Source organism: Bos taurus, chromosome 13 (assembly GCF_002263795.3).
Source record: "Bos taurus isolate L1 Dominette 01449 registration number 42190680 breed Hereford chromosome 13, ARS-UCD2.0, whole genome shotgun sequence".
Taxonomy (NCBI): Eukaryota; Metazoa; Chordata; class Mammalia; order Artiodactyla; family Bovidae; genus Bos; species Bos taurus.
This window is the reverse complement of record NC_037340.1, coordinates 38,080,416-38,104,054: the sequence shown is the minus strand read 5'-3', so window position 1 is coordinate 38,104,054 and position 23,639 is coordinate 38,080,416.

Genomic DNA, 23,639 nt, shown 5'->3' with positions numbered 1-23,639 from the left:
CTATGCAATGCTGGAAATTAAAGAACATTGTTTTCCTCCGGTGCCTATTAGTAGAAAGCTGGGGCAAGGGGCTATAGGAGTCATGCAAAACAGCTTGGCTTTTGTCAGGAAAAGAAATCCTTCCCAGTGAGTCTGTGGCTAGTGAGTAAATCCATATCACCTGCCTTCACTATTCAAGGTCGTTTTAAAACCTACACGTCCTCCAAACAGCACGGACCCCAAGCAACATGTTTGCCCAAGTTGTTTTTCTTAGAAACTTGGGGTCAGCTGTGTCTAATTCTAGTTGCACCAGTTAAGAGTGGAGAGGATCACCATGCTCCAACCATGCACACATGAGTGTCCAGTTCAGTGAACTTTTGGCATTGGAGAGCCGAAAACTCCACCCTAGGAAAGTACAAAGGCCTGCCACTTAGTCACGCCTGCTAAGAAGGAGGAAATGACAACCCACTCTAGTGTTCTTGCCAGGAGAATCCCATGGACAGAAGAGCCTGGCTGCTATAGTCGAGGGGGTTGCAAAGAGTTGGACACAACTAAAGCAACTGAGCATGCATTCCCAATAGACTATGGCCTGGGAAACCTAAAATATTTCCCATCAGATCCTTTGCAAAAATAGTTCACCCCTTCTGATTTAAATCCACCTCCTTCCTTTCAGTCTTCTAAATCATGAATGAAATTCTTCTCTGTCCCTGAGGGTCCTGTGTGGCTGAGTGATGCTCTGAGTGTCTGTGGCTTTGACATCCCTGAGTCAGAAGGAGAGAATCAGTGGGAAGATGCAGGAGGGGGGTTGGATGGACGTGGGTGGGCAATTGGGATTATTGAAAGAAGATAAAGGGCATCCAGACAAGTGAGCGCTTAGGCGCTCAGTCATGTCCAACTCTTTGCAACTCCATGGACTGTAGCCCACCAGGTCCTCTGTCCATGGGGATTCTCCAGGCAAGAATACTGAAGTGGGTTGCCACGCCCTTCTCCAGGGGATCTTCCAAACCCAGGGATCGAACCAAGGTTTCCTGCATTACAGGCAGATTCCTTACGATCTGAGCCACCAGGGAAGCCCAAGAGCCTCCCCTTTGTGCTGTCACTGAAGAGCCACCCTTGTCAGCTTGGCCAGGCATCCAAGCAGAGCCACCTTCTGTGGCTCTGGGCTCTGGGAACCCTGGAGTGGCTGGCACCCACTGGCTTCCATAAGTCATCTGGCACCAGAAGTGTTACTCGGGGCTGTGTATTGTTTCCTGGAGGAAGCAACCACCTTTCCTGGTCTGCGGACACCGTGTCACCTGCCTGGACATTGGCGGCAGTGTTAATGGCACCCCTGATGGCTGCTCAGGAGCAGGGACTTGGTGGAGCTCCTACGGTGACATAGGACAGGCTACCAGGGCCATTTTCAGTTCTTGGAGTCCTAGTCCATGGCCACGGCAATAAGTCTTATGTGATTTGTGGGGATGAAATAGTCTCTTCTCTCTTCACCCTCCCTGACCATTGGGGTCATTTTTCCAGCATTTGTGTGCTTTGCAGACACCTGCGGCTTCAGGCACCTGCCCTCAGTGCTACAGCCACCCCCACCCCTTAGAGCCTGGAGTGCCTAGGGGTCTGGGGGTCCATCTCCCTGCAGGGCAGCCGGTGACTGACCAATGCCCAGCTCTCCCTGCCTCCAGGTTGAATTTCTGCCCCAGCTCCCTGTGGGTCTGCTCAGGATGGGCCTTGGTCAGTTTCCCATGCAAACAGGAGGGGCCTGCACCTTGTCTTCGGGTGGAGCCCACAGGGGTTTTAGGCTGTAGCCACTCACATCTCTGGACGGTCAGGAGGTGGAGTTCAGGGCAGTCCATTGGTCTGAGTCATGTGTATCTGGACAAATGTGAGTAAACAGAATTCTGGAGCAGGAAGAGTGCAGGCCCGAGGACAAGTGTCTTCTGGCCCTTTTCAGATGCAAGAATTGACTCGCTGTATCAATAACACCTGATATGCTCAGTGCAGTCATCACCCACACTCTGCACGTATCAGTGCTGCCCAGATCAAGGAGGGCACCGGCAGCAGCGAGTGAGACGGTGGGGTGGGCTCCATCACCGTTTCTCAGCCCTGAGCTTCCCACTGTCCTCACCTCTCACCTGGCTGCCCCCGGCTCTTCTGGGTGGAAAGAAGTCCAGAGAGGAGAGTTGAGGGCCAGGGAAGGGCCGCACCCCAACAGGACCTGAAACTGCTCAGGTCCCGGCCTCTCTCACCCTTGTCCAGTGCCCGACAGGTGTGCAGGCATCCTGGCCCCGCCATCGCCACCCCTGGGGGTCTGGCTGGTTCCAGCGCAACCCCCACACCCCACCTGCTCCTCGGGCCACAGGCCATGGCCTCCTGCCTTCACATTCCTAGGGTGAGGTGAGGCGGCTGCCTCCCCACTGGTTCCCAGGAGGGTGGGCCTCCCAGCCTCCAGCCACTTTCCTCAGAGGACTCTCTGCCCCTCTGGCCTCTCAGATTCAGCCCTGCCTAACCCCGAGGCAGTCAGAAGACAGGATCATCACCTGGTTTCTGTGCGTCCGAGCCAAGCATCTTGATGTATAGGCCTCTTACCACCTATTTGGTCGGCTTTGGTCTTTGGGCCTCTGTCAGAATGAGAAGGAAAGAATCCCTTTCTTAAAATCCTCTTACATTGTCCTGTTTCAGTGCCTATCAGTTCTCTGGGGCTGCTGTGACAAATGACCACAGACTGGTGACTTCAAACATTGGAAGTTTAAAAACAGAGATGCCATTTGACCCAGAAATCCCACTCCTGGGCACATAGCCAGAGAAAACTCAGGTGAAAAGGTACATGCATCCAATGTTCATAGCAGCCCTCTTCGCAACAGCCAAGACACGGAAGCAACGTACGTGTCTACTGACAGATGAACGGATAAAGAAGATGTGGTACATATAGATAATGGAATATTCAGTTCAGTTCAGTTCAGTTCAGTCGCTCAGTCGTGTCCGACTCTTTGCGACCCCATGAATCACAGCACGCCAGGCCTCCCTGTCCATCACCAACTCCCGGAGTTCACTCAGACTCACGCCCATCAAGTCGGTGATGCCATCCAGCCATCTCATCCTCTGTCGTCCCCTTCTCCTCCTGCCCCCAATCTCTTCCAGCATCAGGGTCTTTTCCAATGAGTCATCTCTTCACATGAGGTGGCCAAAGTATTGGAGATTCAGCTTCAGCATCAGTCCTTCCAATGAATATTCAGGACTGATCTCCTTTAGGATGGACTGGTTGGATCTCCTTGCAGTCCAAGGGACTCTCAAGAGTCTTCTCCAACACAACAGTTCAAAAGCATCAATTCTTCAGCACTCAGCCTTCTTCACAGTCCAACTCTCACATCCATACATTACCACTGGAAAAACCATAGCCTTGACTAGACAGACCTTTGTTGGCAAAGTAATGTCTCTGCTTTTTAATAAGCTGTCTAGATTGGTCATAACTTTCCTTCCAAGGAGTAAGGGTCTTTTAATTTCATGGCTGCAATCACCATCTGCAGTGATTTTGGAGCCCAGAAAAATAAAGTCTGACACTGTTTCCACTGTTTCCCCATCTATTTCCCATGAAGTGATGGGACCAGATGCCATGATCTTCATTTTCTGAATGTTGAACTTTAAGCCAACTTTTTCACTCTCCTCTTTCACTTTCATCAAGAGACTTTTTAGTTCCTCTTCATTTTCTGCTGTAAAGATGGTGTCATCTGCATATCTGAGGTAATTGATAATTCTCCTGGAAATCTTGATTCCAGCTTGTGCTTCTTCCAGTCCAGCATTTCTCATGATGTACTCTGCATATAAGTTAAATAAGCAGGGTGACAATATACAGCCTTGACGTACTCCTTTTCCTATTTGGAACCAGTCTGTTGTTCCATGTCCAGTTCTAACTGTTGCTTCCTGCATATAGTTTTCTCAAGAGGCAGGTCAGGTGGTCTGGTATTCCCATCCCTTTCAGAATTTTCCACAGTTTATTGTGATCCACACAGTCAAAGGCTTTGGCATAGTCAATAAAGCAGAAATAGATTTTTTTCTGGAACTCTCTTGCTTTTTCGATGATCCAACGGATGTTGGCAATTTGATCTCTGGTTTCTCTGCCTTTTCTAAAACCAGCTTGAACATCTGGAAGTTCACGATTCACGTATTGCTGAAGCCTAACTTGGAGAATTTTGAGCATTACTTTCCTAGCATGTGAGATGAGTGCAATTGTGTGGTAGTTTGAGCATTCTTTGGCATTGCCTTTCTTTGGGATTGGAATGAAAACTGACCTTTTCCAGTCCTGTGGCCACTGCTGAGTTTTCCAAATTTGCTGGCATATTGAGTGCAGCACTTTCACAGCATCATCTTTCAGGATTTGAAATAGCTCAACTAGAATTCCATCACCTCCACTAGCTTTGTTCATAGTGATGCTTTCTAAGGCCCACTTGACTTCACATTCCAGGATGTCTGGCTCTAGCTGAGTGATCACACCATCGTGATTGTCTGGGTTGTGAAGCTCTTTTTTGTACAGTTCTTCTGTGTATTCTTGCCATCTCTTCTTAACATCTTCTGCTTCTGTTAGGTCCATACCATTTCTGTCCTTTTTTGAGCCCATCTTTGCATGAAATGTTCCCTTGGTATCTCTAATTTTCTTGAAGAGATCTCTAGTCTTTCCCATTCTGTTGTTTTCCTCTATTTCTTTGCATTGATCACTGAGGAAGGCTTTCTTATCTCTCCTTGCTATTCTTTGGAATTCTACATTCAAATGGGAATATCTTTCCTTTTCTCCTTTGCTTTTCATTTCTCTTCTTTTCACAGCTATTTGTAAGGCCTCCTCAGATAGCCATTTTGCCTTTTTGCGTTTGTTTTCCATGGGGATGGTCTTGATCCCGGTCTCCTGTACAATGTCACGAACCTCCGTCCGTAGTTCATCAGGCACTCTGTCTATCAGATCTAGTACCTTAAATCTATTTCTCACTTCCACTGTATACTACTCAGCCATGAAAAGAATGAAACAAAGCCATTTGCAGCAAGCAATATGGATGGATTTAGAGATTGTCATACTAAGTGAAGCAAATCAGACAGAAGAAGACAAGTACCATACGATATCACTTATACATGGAGTCTAAAAATTACACAAATGAACTGACTTGCAGAACAGACCCACAGACGTAGAGTCCGTGAGAACAGACTTGTGATTGCCCAGGGGGAGAGGAGTGCAGAAGGGATGGAGTGGGAGTGGGCGTCAGCAGATGCAAACTAGGGTATAGAAGATGGATAAATAGCAATGTCCTACTGTGTAGCGCAGCAAACTATACTCGGTCTCCTGTAATAAACCATAATGGAAAAGAATATGCCAAAGAAAGCATATATGTGTATGACTGACTCACTTTGCTGTAGTAGAAATTAACACAATTGTAAATCCACTATACCTCCATAAAATAAAAAACATTTTTTAAATCAGAAGTTTATCATCCCACAGATCCTCAGACTAGAAGGCCAAAACCGAGGTGTTGCCAGGCCCCACTCCTTCTATAGGCTCTAGGTGAGGATCCTGCCTGGTTTGTCCTGCTATGGGCAGCTCCGGGCGCCCCTTGGCTGGTGGCTACATAACCCTATCCTCGCCGCCTTTCCTCTTCTGTCTGATCACCCTCTGTCTCACTCTTATGAGCTCACCTGCTGTTGGATTTAGGGCCCACCAGTTAATCCCAGATGATGTCATCTTAGGATCCTTAAGTTAATTTCTTCTGCAAAGATTTTAATTTTTTGCCAAATAAGGTCACGTTCACAGATTCCTGGAGTTAGTCATGCTGATGGAGCCACCATCCAACATAGAATTTCTTATTTATTTTATTTTATCCCCTCTCCCCTCTTCTTATATTCCTTCTCCACCACAGGCCATGGGAGACCACAAACTCTTGGGCACTCCTCCCTTGGAGGGGTGGAGTCTATGTCCCTCTCCCTGAATCTGGGTGGGCTCATGTCTACTTCCACCAGTGGGGCATGCGGTTGCTTTGTGACTTCCAGTGGCCTCGTCCTAGATGGCAGGACTTCTGAGCCTCCGTATCCCCCTGTCTGAGACCACCATGCTGGAGAGGCACCCTATGGACGCTCTGGTTGACGGGCCCAGCTGAATCCCGTCAAAGTGCCAAACGTGTCAGCAAGCACCACGAGCCGTAGACCAGCCCAGCTCCCCGCAGATGCCGTCCGGTGACCTCCCTGGGCACCGCGTGGAGCTGCTCCAGCTGTGTGCCCAGCTCTGTGGTAGGTGACAGGCCACCTGTCTCTGCTTTTTAGAAGCTTCTTGGGGGAGGAAGAAGCGCAAACAGAAGAGTGTTCTCACAATGGGCTTAGTGCAGTGCAGGAGACAAGCCAAAGGCTTTGGGTGGAAGGGCAGGGGTGAGGGGTCTGCGGGGAGCAGGGTGGGTGAGGAGCTTTGCGAGGAGCAGGGCTCAGAGGCCCTGGAAACAGGTGGAGAGACGTGTCCTGGGGAAGGAGGCGGGCCACGGGGGAGCTGTTGGGGAAGTCAAGTCCAGGGGACATCCTGGCATCCCCCACCTCATCCCTCCATCCACCGCTGACCATGGCTGCAACGAAGACACTTCCTGTGCATGCAGGTGCGTTCCCAGCATGAGCACCCACCACGGTGGCTCTCACTGCCTCGGGGGGCTCATGTCCCTGGGAAGTAACCGTGGGGCACAGCTCAAGCCCCAGCTTTGGTCCTCTGAAGAGATAACCCTCAGGCACGTCCTGTACATTCCTGGTGGGGGGCCAAGGAGGGAGCGAACCCCAGGTGCCAGAACAGGAGCTCTGTCCCGGCCTCCCTCCTCTGACCTTACTCCTGCCTCCTGGGCCTCCTCCCGAGTGAACTCTCTGCACCCAAGTCATGGGCTCTGCTCTGCTGAGCCCCAGCTAAGACCCCCATAGAGAAGAATGTTTAAGTGAAGGTGGTCAAAGGTTGTCCAAATATCACAATATGGGTGGTGGGCTGCATTCTGGGGAGTGGCCGTTGGATCCACAATGAAGAGGTGGCATCTTTGGGGGCCAGTTTGATGGAGTGATGGGGGAGGCAGTCCTGAGGGTGGGAGGTGGAAACGGCACGAAGCTCAGAGGAGGGGGAGGACAGGGCCCCTTTACTGTGTAACGGTTCCCAGCCATCCCCCCCATCACATTCTGCTCCCTTCCACAGGTCTCAGGTCCCCTTTGGGGCATGGCATTGCTTTGGAATGTTCTGGAATTTTCCGTGATGGACATTCTTACACCCTAGGGGCTGGCATCCATGCAGAGGGGTCTCAGCCCCTCTCTCAGTGATATGGACCCTCAGCCCACGTGCCCAGCTCTGTGTGTGGAACTATTGTCTGTTTTTCGAGGCCGCCACGGAGAATCCTCCCCATCCCAGCCACCCCCAACAGTGAGGTTAGCGGCAGCCAATGGTGGAAAAAGAGGGGCAGACAAAACACAAGTGTCTGTCCAAGGTCAGCCAGGAAGCCCACGGCATCCGCAAGTCTGGGCCGGAGAACAGATCTCCTGGCCCAGCCGCGGCGTGAAGGGCTAAGCTCACATGCTTCCAGAGAGGCAGGAGGAGGAAAGGGAAGTCCTGTTCCTTTCTGTCTACGGAGACACACCCCGTGGGTGCTGGCAACGTTTGTGGGGCCCTCTGGAAGGAGCCAGGAGGCTGCTTGATCTCAAGAAGTGGGAGCAGTCTACTGGCCGGGCCTGGGTGCTGCTGTCCTGGGCATTCTGCCTGCTTCTGTCCTGAGCCCCGGGGCACCCATGCATTCATCAGTGGGCCAACGGGGCTGGCTTCCTCGCCCACGCACCAGGGCTCAAGTCCAAGTCCAGGGCCTGGGGTTTGGAAGGAACAGAGATAAGGGAGGGAGAGAGGATGGAGGGGGAGGCCTTACACCTGGAGGGACTGAATGATGCCGGCCTTGAGCACAGGGGACACCCAGGCAGGAAGAACAGATGTGTGTGTGTGATGTTAACAAACCCACAGCACTAACAACAGGCATGTCCCTGAAGTCAGGAAAGTACAATTTTTTTATTTTGCAATATGTGAGGAAGCAAGACGCAGAGCTCCCTTAAGGCACAGAATGTAAAACTGAATTTTAAAATGACAGTAAAAGTAAAAGTCGCTCAGTCGTGTCCGACTCTTTGTGACCCCATGGACCATACAGACCATGGAACTCTCCAGGCCAGAATACTGGAGTGGATAGCCTTTCCCTTCTCCAGGAGATCTTTCCAACCCAGGGCTCGAACTCAGGTCTCCCGCATTGCAGGCAGATTCTTTACCAGCTGCAAGGGAAGCCACAAGGGAAGCCCAGAAATGACAGTAGGAGGATTTAAAGAGAGTTCTCCTGAGATGCTGAGTTCCCTGGCCTCTGGGATAGGGACAAGCTCTCGTCTACACTTAGGAGACTTTAGCAAGTGCTGGGGAGTATTGTCTAGGCCAGTGTGCTGGTAAATATTTAGGAACTAGCTTTCAAAAAAAAAAAAAAAATCTGATTTGCAGCGTTTGCTGATGTCCATGGTATAAACAGTCCCTCGATGGCCCATCTCATCCCACCTGTGTGATGTCACTGACCATGGAGCCGGAAAGAGATCCACACAGTCTGTTGTCAGACGTGGTGTGCATGGTGCTAGCAACACCTCCCCCTCGCCTCCAGATGCTAGCAATCTCCCTCATTTTGCAGCAAGAAGGAAGGAAGCCCAGAGAGAATGACCCTCAGGGCCACACGGGGAGTTAGCGGCAAAGCTGAACCCCTAACCACATGCCTTACCCTTTATTCCATGACATCACTTATTATTTGCTTTACTCTGGCATAAGCAAGGCCTGTTCTAACCTCAGCCTTCTTTCTCTAGTTTTAAATTGTGTGTGTGTGTGTGTGTGTGGTGTGTGTTGGCCACGCCCTCTGTTGGGGACATAGCTCCTCACCTGCCCAAAGCTTGCACCTTCACATTCTTTGGGTATCAGCTCAGAGCAGCTTCCCAAGCCCCACACCACATCCACTTCCCGCCATCAGGCTACAGCCCTGTACATTTGCTTCAGAGCACTTAGTATTGAACATCACCTTATGGTAAACTCCTCCCTAAAGGGCAGATTCCATGTGTTCACTGTTAGGTCAGCTCCTAGACTGGACCTGGGATCTCTTCCTCTATTTGCCATATACTCATTGAGCAGCTACTATGTGCCAGGTGTGGCTCTGGCATCTGGCTTTCAGAGAGGAGCCGGGTCCCTCTGCTGCAGCAGGTGGCATGTGTAGAGGTCCCTTCCTGACTGTGTCTGGAGCTTGGGACCCACCTGCCTGACCCCAGAACCACAGAGAACAGAGGCGGCAGATCTGGGCTGTAGGGAGGGTCCACATCGTCCAGACTCCTGGCTGCCCTTCCTGGTGGCCACCGCTTCACGTGTGGAGTCCGTGTCTGTCCTTGTCAGCCACATGTGCTATCCCCCTACCCAAGGCCAGAAGCCATCTTTAATTTGGGATCCTGAACGTGCAAGTTCAAGACCCACAAGAGACCTTAGTCCTCCCCCTCAAATCTGTGCCTTGGCCCCCAGGCTGTCAGAGGTGTGGATTCTTCAGTAGGAAACCTGGGAATGTTCATTCAGGGCCCACTTTACCCCTCAGGTGGCCCTGCAGGTAGACCTGAGCTCCGGCCTCACCCAGCCTGCCGTATATCGCTTCATGGTTGATCATGGGCTGCCTGGGCCTCCCTCCCAGGGCTGGATGGGACATGGTCATGGGCTTCAGCCTCCCTCCCTGAGCACCGCGGCCCTGCTCATGGCAGGACTGGGGGGAGCCCACCCCTCTACCTCCACCCCAGGCATCCTGTTGTGCTGCCCTGTGGAAGGCCTTTTTCCTCCATCCTGCTCTCTGCCCCGGGGGCCTTGTGTTTTCCTCTACACCTGGAATCCTGGCTGCTTCTGTCAGCTTGGCAGTCGTAGCCCCCTTTTCTGAATCCTCACTGGCCTCTGTCCTTTCCTGTGTCCACCCATGTATGCTCTGCGGAGGGGCCAGCGAAGGTCCAGGGCCTGGCCTCCGCAGCCCCAGTTTAGCTTCGTGCACCATCAGATGGTGTACATATAAGAAGTGCTGCCGTTGGACCTTAAGGCAAGGATTCACGGGCAAGTCGTTTATTTGGGAGGGGGCCAGGAGATGTTGATAAGGATTGGGTGCGGGTCAGAAGGGAAAGGGAGGAGCTGGTACTGGTGTGTCATGGAGCCGGGTACCTGTGTGGGGATGCTCTGCGAGGCTGCAGTGCCCACTCCTCAGGATGATGCCCCACCACCCCAAGAGAAGAGAGTGGGTTTGTGCCCATGGGTCATTGGCTGAGGCACTGGAGCTAATTCCCAGGGCCCTTCCATCCTGACCTGTTCACGGGCAAAGCATCCTCCAGAGGCTTCAGCTCCTGCCTTTGAGCAAAGAGAGGCAGATACTGCAAAGGGAGGTGGTAACAGCCAGTGAGTCTGGGTGGGTCTGGACTGTACAGCCCCTTCCAAATAGATCCATCCACCTATCCGTTCATCTACCCATCCATTCATTCAACCATCTGTTCATCCATCCACCCACCTGTTCATCTACCCGCCTGTTCATCCATCCACCCATTTCTCCATCCACATACCTGCTCATCCATCTACCCATCCCTCCATCCACCCATCTGTTCATCCACCTACCTGTTCATCCATCCACCCATCTTTCCATCCACCCATCTGTTCATCCATCCAGCCATCCATTTATCCACCCATCTGTTTATCCATCCATCATGCGTTGTTGGGTGTATGCTTGAGCTGGACCAGGTGTTGGTGGCTGGGGCTGCCTCTTGGGCTTCTTGTGGCAGGAGATGGAGACACTTCAACCCCAGGAGAGTCTGAAAGGAGGATGTGAGAGCTTGGGGATGGGGGGCAGGGTGAGGGCGCAGTCACAGAGTGTGGAAGGTACCCTTGGAGGCACTGTTCCCAGGGGTGAGAGGGAGCCAGGGGCCCTGCTTGGGGAATCCCAGGTGGGCTCTGTGGGGAAGAGAGAGGAGGGGAAGAGGGAGAGGGCCATGGTGAGAGGCAAGGCCACATGGTCAGGCCTGGAAGGCCATGGAAACCATGGCAAGGAGACGAAGCCAAGACATTGAAGAGAGTCACCCCCAGGAATGGCTGCCCAGATTCATGTTCAGGAAAGACAACCCATCACCCTTGTACCCTGCCCTCTCCCCTGTCTCATGGGACCTGAAATGGGTTCTACAGGGGAGAGGGCAGGAAAGTTATGACCAACCTAGATAGCATATTGAAAAGCAGAGACATTACTTTGCCAACAAAGGTCCGTCTAGTCAAGGCTATGGTTTTTCCTGTGGTCATGTATGGATGTGAGAGTTGGACTGTGAAGAAGGCTGAGTGCTGAAGAACTGATGCTTTTGAACTGTGGTGTTGGAGAAGACTCTTGAGAGTCCCTTGGACTGCCAGGAGATCCAACCAGTCCATTCTGAAGGACATCAGGCCTGGGATTTCTTTGGAAGAAATGATGCTAAAGCTGAAACTCCAGTACTTTGGCCACCTCATGAGAAGAGTTGACTCATTGGAAAAGACTCTGATGCTGGGAGGGATTGGGGGCAGGAGGAAAAGGGGACAGCAGAGGATGAGATGGCTGGATGGCATCACTGACTCGATGGACGTGAGTCTGAGTGAACTCCTGGAATTGGTGATGGACAGGGAGGCCTGGCGTGCTGCGATTCATGGGGTCGCAAAGAGTCGGACATGACTGAGCGACTGAACTGAACTGAACTGAAGTAAGTCATAAATGTGTGTGTGTGTGTATTTTTTATAGTGTATACATTATAAAATATACAAAGTGAAGTTTCTTGCTCACCTTGACCCTCCACATTCAACCTCTCCCCATCAGGAGCCCCTGATTTCAGTGTTTTATCTTTCTAGAGGTGTTTCACACAGCTATGAGCAATATTTCCTTTTCTCACAAGTGGTCTTTGGCCTGCTCCTCTTCCACTTAACAATACAGCATCGTGGAGGTACTTCCAGCTCAGAGCATCACACTCGCCTTATGAAAGGCCTTGAATATTCCATTAGGTGTGAGAGCATAGAAATTAACCCTCCGACATCCAGGACGCACGGTCAGTTCCAGTTGTTCCTTGCTACCGACAACGACACCCTCTGTGTGTGGACTTTGTTCTGAAAGAGAGGGAGAGAAAACCACCCAGATGGCTTCAGAATTTCTGTCTAACAAATATTTATTGGTGCATATTTTAAGTGCCAGGCCTGTTGTCAAGCTCTACGAAGCCCCTGCCCTCAGAGCCAGCCTCATGATGATTCCCACTGCCCTGATGTTTCTCTCCAGGAGGGTGGGTGTCCACAGAGCAGGCGAAGTGCTTTGAACCACAGTCTCGGCACTTGGCTGGGTCCTACAAAGCTGCTTGACCACAGGCTCAAGGGCGACTGACAAACATGCATCCGGGCAGCAGAGAGTTGTGAGTGTGTCAAGATATATTTAGAAGGAGCCCCTCAGTGCTCCAGGCTGGAAAGCAAATAGCCGCTTGCACAGCTTTTACAGAGAGCATAGAAAAAGCTGGAACTGCAGAACTCCAGGAAGGCTGTGCTGGAGGTTTCTCTGAAATGACAGGCTCTTGGGCACAGTCTATCTCCAAATGCAGAGGCCTCTGGGAGGTCCGTGGCTCTTGCATCAGGACTGAGTCTCAGCCAGCTCCAGAGGAATCCACCCAGCAGGGCAGAGGGCTTCACTGGGAGGAGTGGGCTGAGGGTTGGATTGAAATGCAGAGGCAGACAGGACTTGTTGCCAGCAGAGGATTGGGAGGTGACTCCTGGAAGCACAAATGGGGGGTGCGGGTGGTTAGGGGAGAAGGAGGATGGGAAGATGCTGGTCAGAGTGTAAACCAGGGTGCTGAGGCCCAGGGAGCTGACGTGGAGCATGGAGCATCCTTTAGAGTCGCCACTGAGGGCAAGGATTCTGGGGATTTATTCTGCCAGCATCCTTGTCACTGGTCAATGTCTCCTAGGGAGGGAGCGGGGTTGAGTTCCAGCCTGCGCTGCTGGAGGCTGCAGAGAGAAGCTGCTGGGTTGGCCTCCAGGGGATTTTTATTCAAAACCTCCTAATTGATGTGTCGGCAAAAGAAACTAGAGCCAAACAAAACAAGCTGAGCCCCTGGGATGCAGAGTGCAGACCTCCAGATTGCTGGATGGAGGGCAAGACCCTACTGCTCTCCTTCCAGGCGGTGAGACCTCCCAGCGCCTGGGATCTGCAGAACCAGAGAACCCTGAGCAGTGAGTGGTTCCTTCTGCTCCACCCACACTTAAAAATTCTGAATGGATTCACCTGACCTGGATCAATATACTTAAAACTTAGGGACTGGAATAAAACTGGAGCACCAGGAGCCTGCTATTCCTGAAGCCAACCCCCAAGACTTCTCAGGTACATAAACCAATGAATTTGCTATACTGCTGTTTAACCCAATTGGAACTAGATTTCTGTCCCTATCTCAAATAGTCCTGGGGATACCCTGCCTTGACACCCCCAGAGACCCCAACAGTCCTCACTCCCACCAGGTAAGTAATAAAAGTGACTCAGTTCCAATTAGTTTTGCTGAACAGATGATCTGCCGATTTTAACTGGTCTCTACGGGAAGCACACATGTGGCTGGGTTTCCAGATTTTTTTAGGTGTAGGGGAGGCTTGCCGTGTCCCACACTCCATACTGGGAGGCATGGATCCAGTGACCATCAGTGATTGCCCAAAAGTGCCAGGTAGCTGAGCCCAGGTAGCCTATGCCTCTAGGCTGGTGGCTTTCACGCAAACTCTTGTCTGGAGCTGGTAGATATTAGGGGTGAGTCTGCTGTCCACTTTCCTGTTGAATTGATTGCCTTGTTTATTTTCGCATTTGATCTTCATCTGTCAGTGAGCCACAGACAGGGGTGGACTGCCAGCACCCAGCAGAGCGTCTGGCCAATAAGAGGTTCTCAAGACACATGTGATGACTGTATCACGTGAGCTGCCCCCTGACCTGCCAGCCTCTGGAGGGGCTGTGTATTCACGGGGGGCTGAGTTGACTCAGCTGAAGGATACCATTGTCCTTGTCACAGCCCTGCAGGCAGGTGACAGCGATCCTGTCTCAGCTCTGCTTCAGAGGGCTTAGGCTCTCCTCCTTGGAGAAGTGGGCCCACCTCCCTGGCCCTGGCATCCACTGGACTGGACTGGAGTCCTGGGGGCAAGAAGGGAGTCCCAATCCAGGTGACCGGCCCTGCTGAGCCACTCTGGGATGGGGCAGATGGGGGCAGCTCTGAGGGCTCTCCCCTCTCCTGGGGGGTGTTCAGGAGCCTAGCTGCACCTCTCTACTCCCATGCCACCTCACTGCTCATCAGATTCAAGAGGGCAGTTGGGAGGGGAGACAGCTGCCTGTTGCTCCTGACTCATTTAAATGTAACAGATACATAGAAACGTGCACAGGTGTTTAAATGTACAGGTTGATGCATTTTCACAGAGCAGCCCAGCTCAAGAGCCACGACCACACCTGCCCCAGAGCCCTGCACCGCCTGCAGCCTGTCCCCGCGAGGCAGCCCCTACTGGCGGATGGCAGTGCCCCATGGGCACGGAATCACCCAGCACATGCTCCGTGCCTGGCTTCTTTTGTTCAGCGTAACGTTCTGTGTATATAGTCACAGTTGTTCATTCTCACTGCTGTAGGATATTCCACTGGATGGCATTTATTCATCCATTTATTTACTTGGCTGGAGAATCCGATGGACAGAGGAGCCTGGCCAGCTACAGTCCATGGAGTTGAAAAGAGTCGGACACTACTGAGCTGTTACTTCTTTTTATTTGTTACGGTTATTATTGATGATTATTTATTTTTGCCTTTAAAAAAAAAACATTTTACCTGGAGAAGGAAATGGCAACCCACTCCAGTATTCTTGACTGGAGAATCCCATGGACAGAGGAGCCTGGTGGGCTACAGTCCATGGGGTTGTAAAGAGCTGAACGCGACGAGCAACAAAACATACCATTTTGCCACTGATGGACATCTGAGTGGTTTCCAGTGTGGGGGCTGTGATTCATGCTTTCCCCTTCAGCATGCATCTGGGAGGGGACTGTGGGGCCATGGGGTGAGGGGTGAAGGAGTAGGTCAGCTTCCACGAATTCATAGAACAGGGCTTGTTTACTTAGGGGAGCAGCAGTATACAGTTTTCTGAGGCATTTGGTCTTTGTCAGGGTGCAAGCTGTCTTACTAGGCTGGGAAATAGTCTCATTTTCATTTTAAAGAAAGCTGTTGTCTCCCTTGACGCCTTGACCTCCACAGAAACTGCCAGAGCCCCTCCCAACTGAGCCCTGGGCAGCAGCACCTGCAGGGGTTGGGTGGGGAGAGACAGAGAAAAGCAGCTGTAGAGCAAAAAGGAATGAAACCTGGAACCTGGGGACAGTGAAGTGAAACCGAACAGCTCTGGGGAAAAATCTATAGCTTCAAATGGGTGACGATTCTGTTTTCTCCCAAACTGTTGTGAAACGTGCCTTCAATTTGGAAGATTCACAGGACTCAGCTCAGAATTACTCCAGGAAAGTGAGATGAATCCGGTCCCCAGGCGGATTTCAAAGGTGGCAGGAGGCTTGGCGGGAGGAGGAGGAGGGCAGCCTCGGGGAGGGTTGGGAGGGTGAGCTGGGAACTTCCAGCCTCCTGCCCAGGGCCATGCTTCTTCAACAGCGCCTCCCAGCCCGGCAGGCCTCAGGGAGTGGGGGAGAGGGAAGGGACTGTGGAGTTCTCTGGGCCACAATGATGGGACCCCTCCTCTCCTCTCACTCAGCCTCACTTGGTGGGGGACACCACCCCAAGGCCAGGCTGTTTGCTAAGAGGGACTTTGACAAGAAGACAAGGCCAGGGCTGTGGCCGCTGAGAAGCAGGGAGGCACTTGCCTTGAGCTCCACTTTGAAGGGGCACCTAGAACCTCAGGAGTCTGGATAAATAACATTTTAACATGATTTTTTAAAAATTCGAAAGTGACACAAAAAATCCATGATGAGTAAAGAGCTAAAACTTTAAATGAAGACTTCCCTGGATGGGTGCTCTGAAATCTTGGCATTTAGGGAGAGATAGGGAGTTTGAAATTATTTGTAGGGACCCTGAAATGCCAGCATGAGAGGTACATTGTGCCCATCCCAAGGTCCCAGTCTCTCAAGAAATGTTTATGTTACTGTGTCTCACAATGAAATGTTTTGCAGTGTCTGGGAAAGCTAAAAACACATATGCCCTGTGAGCCAGCAATTCCGCTCTGGGTATATGCCCAAGACAAATGAGAATACATCCATCAAAAGACAGGTACAAGAATGTTCTCTGCAGCACTATTTGTCAATAAACAAGCTAGTCCAGTTGCACAACAGAATAGTATATAGTCACGAAAAAGAAAGAGTTGTGTCTTCACTAGCATGCATGAATCCTGCAAACAAACATGGAAAGAGCCAGGCACAGAGGTGTACACATTGCAGGCTCCCATTGCGTCAAGTTCAAGAGCAAGCTAAACTGTCTCTACTGCTAGAAGTCAGGATAGCCTGTGGAAGGTAGACCTGTCTGAAGGGGCTTGAAGGGCCTCCTGGCTGCCGGTAGAAACCTGTTCTCCACCTGGGCTGCATTCCATTCCCTAAAACTCACCAAGCTGCCTATTTATAATTTGTGTGTCTTTCTGTGTGTACATTACACACTTAAATGGGGAATTCTAAAGCAATCGTGTTCCACAACTCAATCACTCATCCTATTCACCAGACTCTGCTCTAAATAACTTTATTTTCCCCCAAATTCAAATGGACCTTCAGAAGATGCAGAGTTGATCCACTGGGAATGTTTAAGAGTATATCTTGAGGGTTAATAGTCATTCTGAAGGTCGAATTCCAGAAATGTTCCCAGTAAGGACCAAGCAGCCCCCTCCACAGTGGCTGGGTCCTGGGGCTGGGCAGCGGGGTCTGGGTGGGCAGTGGATTTATGGGGCAGATCAGGAGGGAAGCCCTTTGGCCCTCCTGGTGGGCCATCCTGCTGGCAGGGGTGAGCTGGGGGCACCTGTGGGGTTGGGGCCATTTCTGAATGTGCTTCCTTGGCTCAGGACCAACCCCGAGTCCATAAATGATGCAGCGTCAGGCGTTCACTGACTCGTGGGTCCTTTAAAAACATCACCGTGCGGATTTGGGGATTTTGATCCTCTGGCTGCCCTGGAAGCCCCTGGGAGCCTGGCCGGAAGTGGCCCACAATGGGAGGCCCCTGAGGAATGCCCTGCTGCCTTGCCAGTCTGGCCGAGAGGGGAGTCCCAGCTAACTACGGGGGCTTCCTCTCCCCGCCCTTAACATGCTGTGTGCACCAGGAAGCCACCTGCTCTGCAGAGACTGGGAGCTCCCTTCTGTGTCTGGGTTGGAGCTGCTCTCTGGAGGCTGGTGAGGACACCAGGCCCTGATAGGCGGCTCCAAGGCCAGGGGGCTGTGTGGTCACTGGTGCTCTCTGTTCTGTGTGGGCCCCAGGAAGGTTTGGGCTCCTGCCAGTAACACGCCTTAGTGCTCTCCAGTCCCTGGGGCATGTCTGTCAGGGGCCGCCTCCTCCAGGTTTCACTACAGGACAGAATCCACAGTCCTGAAGGCAGTGGCCGGGCCAGTTGGCTCCAGAGCTGAGTCAAGAAAGAACATTGACTAGGACTTGGTGGAAGACAGAGCCTCCAGGGGAAGAGGCACCTGATTTAATAGGAAGAGCCCTCCATGCTGGCCGCCAACTCAATTTCACACTTATTTATTGAACGCCTCCCCATGCCAGACACTGGGCCAGGCCCAAATTGTTCATTTTAGGGGGTTGAAACAATAAACAAAATAAGCACATTATGCAGTATATTAGATGGTGGTAAGTGCTATGGAGAAAAAGAAAATTAAGCTGGGGAAGGAGACAAGGGCTGCTGGGGGTGACGTTTTGAACAGGAGGAACTTGCACAGAAGTGTCTCTTAAGCAGAGCCTTGAAGGGTAGCAATGAGCCTTGAGGGCCTGGGGAAGGGCTCCAGGCACAGGTGACAGATATGCAGAGGCCACCAGCCCCACTGCCAGCAAGTGGGTGTGACCAAAAAGGAGGCCAACCTGGCTGGGGCGGGGGCTGGGGGCAGACACAGAAGGGATTAGGCAGGGGACAGGCCAGACTGCAGGGCCTCCTGGGCCACGATAAGGAATTCAGTTTTACTCATGGAGTGAGATGGAGAAGGCAATGGCACCCCACTCCAGTACTCTTGCCTGGAGAATCTCATGGACGGAGGAGCCTGGTAGGCTACAGTCCATGGGGTCGCTAAGAGTTGGACACGACTGAGCGACTTCACTTTCATTTTTCACTTTCATGCATTGGAGAAGGAATTGGCAGCCCACTCCAGTGTTCTTGCCTGGAGAATCCCAGGGACAGGGGAGCCTGGTGGGCTGCATAGTCCAGTCTATGGGGTCGCGTAGAGTCGGACACGACTGACGTGACTTAGCAGCAGTAGCAGCATGGAGTGAGATGTGGTCAGACGAACTCAAAGCCTTGTTTGGTGGATTGGGTCGAACTTTCTAGAAAAGCAGTTGCAGTAAGAATGAAAAATTTTATAATGTTTGTTTTTCTACTGTAGATCTTTTTCTCAGCATCTTGCTAAAGGAGAAATAGGAAATGCTGCAAAGATTCATGTTTAAGCGTCCATTCATTCATCCATTCATTCATGCATTCATCCAATAAATCATTCACCCATTCAATAAAACACGATTACCTGCTCATAGAAACCCTAGAAGTCCAAAACTAGGAACAATTCAATACATTATTGCATATAGATCTGATGAATTGTTATATAACTGCTAAAGAGTATTTTTCAAAGATTAATAATGAGGAAAAAAATTTTAAACGTATAAATGAAGGAAGTAAGATGTCTCCTGATGTTTGATGAGATCTCCATTATTGTTTAAATGGACACCCTCACTTACTGTACCATGATGAGCCTTGAATACCTTATGTTCACTGAAAGAAGCCAGTCACAAAAGCCTGCAGAATGTACGATACTATTTTTATGAAATGTCCAGAATAGGCAAATCTATAGAGACAGAAAGTAGATTAGTGGTTGCCAGGGGCTGGCCGGAGGGCAGGGAGGGGTGATGGCTAATGGAACTGCTAATGGGAGATCCTTTTGGGGGTGATGAATATATTCTGAAATTGAATAGCAGTGGTGGCTGCACAACTCTGGGAATACACGAAAGGCCACTGAATTGTACACTTTGAAAGAGTGAATTTGATGATGTGTGAAATATATTTCAATAAACCTGTTATTAACAAATGGACACCTATTCAAGTGAAGAAAGAGTAGAAAGAAATACAATAAAACACTGGATGGTAGTTTTGCGGGGAGAGTTACAAATTTGGGGAGAATAACTCCCAAGGGGGCTGGGAGTTACTCTTCCTCTAATAGGGAGGCTGCAAGATCACATAATGGGGGTAGAAATACCGAGATAAGTGAAGAACTGAAGCCAGTAATTTTACCTACAAGGAAGACAAAACTGAACGGAAGGAATCGAATGGTTGATGCAGAGCATCCCTGGTGTTCATGGGGAAGATCTGAGGGGACAGGGTTCATCCAGATGTCCCACCAATGACACCACACAGGGAACAGCTACTCGAGTCTACTGGGCTAGGTCCTTCTGCAGAGTCTCCTCTGGCCTGGGGCTCATCTCCTCTAGGCTTCTCAGCTCCCAACCTTCCTACAGGATCCTGGACACCAACCTGGTGAAAGGGATGAATTTCATCAGTGTCAGAGGAGAGTGGGAGGGAGTGAGAGGTAAGCTACTTCCCTCTTCCTTCCCTGGAGCCAACCAGCTCCCATCCTGCGCAGGGAGGTGACTTCTAAACACCGTGACTATTTCAGCAGAGACTTGATCTCAGGGTGGGCTGTGTAGGCGGCAACAGGGACAGACTCTGGGCAGTCAGAACCTGAGCTCCCAGGAGATACAGCTGTTTGTCTTTGGACCAACCCGTTGGCTTACTTGGAATCCTCCTTGGCCTCTCCTTGAGGACAACTAGAGAAGCAGAGTTAGAAGGAGTTACTCAGACCGCAATAGAAAGACCCCAATCATGTTACGAATTTAGGAAACATAACACTTGGGAGGCATCCAGAGAAACAATAATGAGCTTCATTGAATGAGAGTGATCTTGGTTGTTACTGTCACCAAATAGTTCTGCTTCTTCTGAATGCAGAAGAATTCTGGCCCCTTGGAGTTAGGGATGATGTTACTTGCTTTGACCAATGAAATGTGAGCATCCGTGGAATGTACCACTTTGGGCAGAGACTTTGAAATACAGGGAGTGATTCACCAGGTCTCCATTCCATGGCCATGGTCCTCACAGGAGCAGGCATTGAAAGGGAGTTCCCACGTACCTGAGTACCGCAATCAGAGCTCTCCTGACGCTAGTCCTGTCCAACTTTGTGACGCTATGGACTGTAGCCCTCCAGGCTCCTCTGTCCATGGAATTCTTCAGGCAAGAATACTGGAGTGGGTTGCCATGCCCTCTTCTAGGGGATCTTCCCAACCCAGGGATCGAACCCATGTCTCTTATGTCTCTTGCATTGGCAGGCAAGTTCTTTACCATTAGCGCCACCTACAAAGCCCACAGCGTACTGTGACCTTTTCCAATTGAGGTGGATTGATTCTGTCCACCTCAACCAACAAAAAAATGTATCAAAATAAAGAATTTGAGAATGACAAGGCTATGATTTTTAAAATGATGATACTAACAAAGATTGATGATAAGCTCTTAAATATAAAACTAAGACTGAATAATTATAGGAGTTATGCTTATGGGAAGGACATATATGCATTCTAAACCTTGAGAAATTAAAAGGACCCAGAGACTGTCATAGAGAGTGAAGTCAGAAAGAGAAAAACAAATATCTTATATTAACACATAAATGTGAAACCTAGAAAATGGTACAGATGAACCTATTTGCAAAGCAGAAATAGACATAGACATAGAGAACAAACACAGACACCAAGGGGAGAAAGGGAGGTGCGATGGAATTGGGAGACTGGGATTGACACAAATATACAACAATGCATAAAACAGAATGAGAGCCTGCTGTACAACACAGGGAACTCTGCTCAGTGCTCTGTGGTGACCTAATGGAAAGGACATTCAGAAAAAGGAGGATATATGTAAACACATAGCTGTTCTACTTTGCTATACAATAGAAACTAACACCGGAGAAGGCAATGGCACCCCACTCCAGCACTCTTGCCTCGAAACTCCCATGGATGGAGGAGCCTGGTGGGCTGCAGTCCATGGGGTCGCAAAGAGTCAGACACAACTGAGCGACTTCACTTTCACTTTTCACTTTCACGCATTGGAGAAGGAAATGGCAACCCACTCCAGTGTTCTTGCCTGGAAAATCCCAGAGACGGGGGAGCCTGGTGGGCTGCCGTCTACGGGGTCGCACAGAGTCGGACATGCTAAGTCGGAAGCGACTTAGCAGCAGCAGAAACTAACACGTTGTAAAATAACTATACCACAATTAAAAAAAATTTTTTTAAAGCAACAATAAAACCAATTCAAAAATGAAAGGGAAGAAGTGAGAGTGTTGATTTCCTTTTCCCTCCCACCCAGTGGAAGTTTATACTGTCTAATATTGAAAAACAGAGTTTAAAATAAACCTAAGGATGCTAACCTCTCTCTAACTGTTTGCCTCACATTATTCTTTAAACTCAGAAGAAATGAACTTAGAAATGACTATATCTAGTGATGAAGAAAAAATTCAGTAAAGTTCAGCAATTCTTTCAGCTCTGTTCCACCTTTTTTCTTCTGTTAAAATTAAGTCTTAACACGGTTGTCTTAGTTTGGGTTCTTCTGGAAGCAGACTCTAAATTTGAGTATTTCAGTGTGTGTGTGTGTGTGTGTGTGTGTGTGTGTGTGTGTCGGGCTGGAGGGGGAGTTACAGGAAGCCTGGGCAAGGGGATTGGAAACGCAGGATGTAGGGGGGAGGAAGTGGGGCTAGGTGTCAAAGAGAGGGGACCGCTTTTTGTGGGGAACCTGGCTCAGCCCACTGGGGAACTGGGGGAACCTCCTCAGAACTGCCCCACCCATGGGGAGAGGACCTGGGGCGTTCGACCTTCAACTTCCATCAAGACTGAGGGCTCCCCTGGTGTTACCTTCCTGGCATTTCTTCTCTTCCCTGTGCATGGGGTGACCCTCTCCTGCAGCCAGAGGCCCCCTCTGGCCGAGGAGATTTCGGTGATTTTGAGGGAAGTTCGGGACTCCCCGAGGACAGTGATTGTCCACAGGATATAGCTGGACACCAACAGCAGCTGCTGAGTTTCTTAAATTGAAGAAACCTGTATCATGGATCCACCCCCGCTGAATTATGCCAAGTGAAAGACGCCAATCTCAGAAAGCTACATATTGTGCAATTCCATTTACACGGTTTTCTGGAAAGGTCAAAACTCTGAGGACAGAAAACAGATCCTTGGTTGCCAAGGGCTGGGGAGGGGTGAGGGGTGATTAAAGGGAACTCTCTGGGGATGGATGAAGATGTGGTGGTCCAGGACAGCACATTTGTCAGCATTCATAGGACTACACACCTGAGAAGGACAAGTTAAACCATATGTAAATTGTATCTCGAAAACCTGTCTGTGATGCTCTTAAAAATGTTTGCATACTAGACATCCGGTCCCATCACTTCATGGCAAATAGATGGGGAAATAGTGGAAACAGTGGATGGCTTTATTTTGGGGGGGCTCCGAAATCACTGCAGATGGTGACTGCAGCCATGAAATTAAAAGACGCTTACTCCTTGGAAGGAAAGTTATGACCAACCTAGACAGCATATTAAAAAGCAGAGACATTACTTTGCCAACAAAGGTCCATCTAGTCAAGGCCACGGTTTTTCCAGTAGTCATGGATGGATGTGAGAGTTGGACTATAAAGAAAGCTAAGCGCCGAAGAATTGATGCTTTTGAACTGTGGTATTGGAGAAGACTCTTGAGAGTCCCTTGGACTGCAAGGAGATCCAACCAGTCCATCCTAAAGGAGATCAGTCCTGGGTGTTCATTGAAAGGACTGATGTTGAAGCCGAAACTCCAATACTTTGGCCACCTCATGCGAAGACCTGACTCATTTGAAAAGACCCTGGTGCTGAGAAACATTGAGGACAGGAGGAGAAGGGGACGACAGAGGATGAGATGGCTGGATGGCATCACCGACTCAATGGACATGGGTTTGGGTGGACTCCGGGAGTTCCGGGAGGCCTGGCTTGCTGCAGTTCATGGGGTCGCAGAGAATCAGACACGACTGAGTGACTGAACTGAACTATTTGCTATTTCAAGAAAAGTTTAATTCTCCCTTGAGGATGTAGGGACTTGGTTCTAAAAACAAATCAAGGCAGAAGTGAGGTTGTGTGAGAGTTGAGGTCATGAAAGACGGTGGCCTCCTGCCCTCTTATTCCTTCCTGGGTCACCTGTTCTGGGCGACCCTAGAAGCCAGGTCATCAAAGCCTGAGAGAGGCCCCACCTCAGAGAGCAGCCGAGGTCTCAGGCCACCAGCTACATGAGAAACCATGTGGGTTCTCCAGCCCAGGCCAACCTGCTCCCTGGCCCACAGTCTATAATCTCACAGGGGCCCTGAGATAGACCCACCCAGCCATGCAACTCTCAGTT